The following is a 4851-nucleotide window of genomic DNA, read 5'->3' on the forward strand; positions in this document are numbered from 1 at the left end:
CAGGAGCTTCAGTTAATGTTCACATCAACCATCAGAATGGGAAAAAATTTGATCTCAGTGATTTTGACAGTGGCATGATTGTTGGTGCCAGATGGGCTGGTTTGAGTATTTCTGAAACTGTTGATCTCCTGGGATTTCCATGCACAACCATCTCTAGAGTTTACTCCTAATGGTGCCAAAAACAAAAAACATCCAGTCAGCGGCAGTTCTGCAGACAGAAACAACTTGTTTATGTCTACAGCAGCATGTCTGGCACTTTATTAGGACCATAATGAATATACTTGTTGCTGTTCTGCTGCAGTCCATTATGTGCAGCTGAATAATTGTCATTAAGTTGTTGCAGGAATAACATAAAGGTTTAAAAAAAGTTTAATTTTTACCATGCACAGTAGTCTATCACCACTTGTCAATGTAATTTGAGATTAGGAATCAAGTTTAAAAAGCAAAGCGGGAACCTCATGGACTATGACTCCAGTGCCACCCATAAGCAAGCAGTTCAGGATAAAAGTGTTTGTGTCATGTAAAATTTAAGTATCTAACTAAATATGCAATATTTGACCACTGTTTTATGATTCAAATGTAGTACAAACAGTAAGTAATTTCCAAGGGTGCAAACAATTCTGCGTTTTTCATTTAAAATATGTCATTCGTATGTGATTCGGATGTCATTAATAATTCTGAATGTGAAAACATTAACGGGGCAGTTTTCAACATATCAGGTTTAAGACAATGAGTGAATGTGTGCATACTGTAACGAATTGACTGAATGTGGTTATCTGGCAAGCTTTTGAAGGAACCTTTTAGAAAATTCACATTATCTAAGAAAATGATCTAGAAAACACAAAGTAGGCCTAGAGCGTTTTCACCCTCAGATTAAAACTAGAACATTAGACCTGTGATTTTAGGCTTCCATTGAGTTTTTAGGTTGTGACAAGGACATAGTCATATATTTTTTTAGTCCAAATAGAATTAGGTAATACTTTACAATTAAGATTTTCAAAATAATTTGTCTCTAATTAATTCAGCCTCTATGTGCTTGGGAGGGAGACGAGGGGAGGGAAAAACAAAACATAACAACAACAAAAAAGAGGAGAGGGAAAGGGCAAGGCAAGACAGTTAGAGAGAGAGAGAGAGATAGAGAGAACTAAAAATGTGCTCGCTGGATCCCAGACACACCATCACCTGGTCCTCCATCACTCTTCCACCCTCTGGTGTTCAACAGCTGCTCCTCCCCGGGCAGACTGGAGCCAGTCCTCTGACCCCTGGCAGATGGAATGCCCCTCCGTGTTCCTCCGCCCCTGGAGCGGCTCCACTGCTCCAGGCAGCCGGCAGCGAGCCCTTCCTCCCCTTGCGTATGGCGGGCGTTCCTCTGTGTCCAGGTGGCCAGCAGCAACTAGGCCTACTCCGTCCCCCGGCGGATGGCCGCCACTGCTCCTTTGGCAGTCAAATCTTAAGTCTATGGATTTTTAAGAAAAATAAGTTCCATGAAATTAAATATTTGAGTTATGAGTCCAAAACTTGACATTTCAAGTCATTTGTTTTTATTATTTATTTATTATTTCAAGTATTTTATTAAGACAACTTGATTTTTACAGTAATGACAACTTAGGGTTTACAGTGTGGTAGCTGCATGTCTCTCTCTCTCTCTCTCGCTCTCTCTCTCTCTCTCTCTCTCTCTCTAGAGCTGCCGCATTCCGCTGAACTTATCCCTCTCCTCGGCTGATCAGCCCGATTGGGGCCGGGCGTGCGTAGTCACGGGGGCCCCACCTTCCTCCTTGTCACAGAGTAGTTCACCTAAAAATGGAAAATGTACTTTTACTCACCCTTATGTTGTTCAAAAACCATATGCTGTCACTTTTTCTTGGGACATAAAAATAGATATTTAAGCAACAGTTTATAGCAAGCAGGAGCTGTCAAGCTTCAAAAAGGACAAATACCATAAATCGTTATTAAAGTTTCAGTATAAAGACGTCACAACAGTAATCTATATGACTTGTGCACTATGTTCCATCTTTCTGGGGCTAAAGAAAAGCTTTATGGACTACTTTTATGATATTTTAATATAGATTTTTTTTTTTTACCTCTTTGGACCTTGACAGCAGTGGTCAATATGAACTGTTTTTGTATGCAAAAGAGCATCATTAGGATTCTTTAAGAAAATATTGTTTTAAGATTCTATGGGGGAAAACAAAGAGGGACAACTGTAAATCATTTTGTGTATTTTCTTTTTGCAAGCCAACTGATGGCATGTCATTTTACAGACACATCAGTGATTAAAAGAAATTACATTTATCAATTACAGTATTTGCTATTTTAAAGGACTGAGGACACCCGTAACCCTCCACCCCAAAATGGTTTGATCCCCACCCAATTTTCAAGACATGTTTACAGCCTTGAGAGGCCTGTTTTGTTCTGTTTGAACTTAAAAAGAAACGTTTTTGAGATGTATTTGAAAATTTTATGTTTTTAAACATTTATTTATTATGAAAAAAATATGTTCTTGCTGCTGCTCCAATTCTTTGTTAATGAGAGGCCTATGTTGTTCTGTTTTAATTTTAAATAATTTTAATAAAAAGAACAAAAGTTTTGAGTGTTGCTCAAACAATTCTGAATATTTTAAATGAGACATATGTGTCTAAAGAAGCTTCTCTTTTAAAGGTCAGGTAAAGTTTCAAACTTAAGCAAACAATTCTTTTGAGTGATCTATAGGCCCTCATTGCATAATAACATTACCCACTGTGAGCTTATCGGATATGTGCAAAGTCTTCATTTGTGAGTGCTCATATAGGCTAATAACAGACATGACTGATTAAAGGAATATTCCCGGGTTCAATACAAGTTAAGCTCAACTGACAGTATTTGTGGCATTATATAGTTGATCACAAAAACTAACTTCAATTCCTCCCTCCTTTTCTTAAAAATGTTTTTACAGTGAGGCACTTACAATGGAAGTGAATGGGGCAAATCATTGGAGGGTTTAAATGCAGAAATGTGAAGCTTTTAATTAAAAAAAAAAAGCACTTAAATGAATTCCTCTGTTAAAACTGGTGTACTATTTGAGCTGTAAAGTTATTTAAATCATTTTTTTTTTTGTAGTGGACTACTGTTCTAGATGGATTAACTTCTAGTTATTTGTAACCAAGGGTACATCTTCATGGCAATGAAGTTGTAAACTGGATATAACTTTACACAGAAAAGGTTAGCAAGCGATTTTATCATTTTAAAATCATGTTGTAACGTTTGAATAATGAGGCTGACGAGGAGATGCGGATCCAAACGCAGTTTGAGTTTATTTGATCACTAAAACACTAAATGAACAAAAGAACAACCCACGATGGGGAAAAGAAACATAAACTAGATAAGGTAGCCACGGTAGAGACAAACAGGAAACAAGGGAGAGACGCAAACATCAAACAACGATCGATAAAGACTTGAACAAAGACACGGGGTATAAATACACAAACATGGGATAGGTGGCCAATGAAAGAACAGAACTCAAACAAGATAACAAGGTGATTAACAGAAACCAAAGGCAAATTAACAGGGGCAGGTGTAAACAATGAACAGTGAACACGAACGCTAACAAGGACTATGGAGTTACATAAGGGACTAAAGTGAAAACTAAGAAATGCAAAAGTGACAACAAATGGTAAACAAAAGGGCAACAGAGAAACAAGACAGGGTAATCGTTACACATGTTAACAAGCATTTTGTTTATGTCTTGAAAACGCTGTACTTATGAAAGCGTTTACCGATTGGCCCCATTTACTTCCATTGTAAGTGCCTCACTATAACCCAGATTTTGGCTTTTTTAAAGAAAAGGAGGTGCGAAATTATTATTATTATTATTATTATTATTTGTAATCAACATTAAAATACAAATTCTGTTGTTTGATTTTAACTAATAAACAAAACTGAATATTCCTTTAATGGTAATAAATTATTACTAGTTAAGGTTAATTGTTTTATTTTGGGATAATTTATTGAGCAAGGATAAATCATGGCCTAATGTCACTTTTTCCCTCTTTTTTTTAACTTATTCTTTTATTTATAAAATTTAGATATATCACATGTATATAATTATAAACCTACAGTATATCTCATTATTTGTTTTGTAATTCAAATGATCTGTTATAGTTTTCTTAGACGCTAATTCCACTAAACCCATTATCCCATGTTTGAGAGAGTACTGGTGCTGACCGTATGATAAACTCACCTGCACTGCCATCTAGTGTTTAATGAAGGTTAATGTAATCACAATAAAGCCACATGGTCACATGAATGGTGTTATTTCTGGATTGTAGTTTCATATTGTCCAAAATAAAACACTTTACGTTTAATATGCACAACATTTTTTTTTTTTTTTAATTAGAACAATTGAAATACTTGTGTTTCTGGAAATCTTTATAATATTGCAAAAAAAAAAAAAAAACTTTAAAAACAAACTGGCATGACATACTGTAGATGGGAGGATACTATGATACAATTCTCCGTGTATTTGAATGTGTGTGTATATATATAGAGAGAGAGAGAGAGAGAGAGAGATATTTATTTACTAAAAGTGGTAAAACAGTGTGTGTAACCTATTACACTATTTCTATCCATTTATCTACAAGTCTCTCCTGGACATGGATTTATAAATATATAATAAATAAAAACCTCATCTTGACAGATCTCAACATCATTCCGATCAAATGATTCGGAAGGAAATGCAAGATGCTTGACATTTGGTCAAACTTTCCATGAGGCTACAGCTGACGTAGGACTACAACAACATTAACCACTCCTGTTACCAAGTGTCACACTTTCTCAGCTAGCTTTCAAAGGTAATATGAGATTATAGCAAACGCA

Source organism: Xyrauchen texanus, chromosome 21 (genome assembly GCF_025860055.1).
Source record: "Xyrauchen texanus isolate HMW12.3.18 chromosome 21, RBS_HiC_50CHRs, whole genome shotgun sequence".
Classification (NCBI taxonomy): domain Eukaryota; kingdom Metazoa; phylum Chordata; class Actinopteri; order Cypriniformes; family Catostomidae; genus Xyrauchen; species Xyrauchen texanus.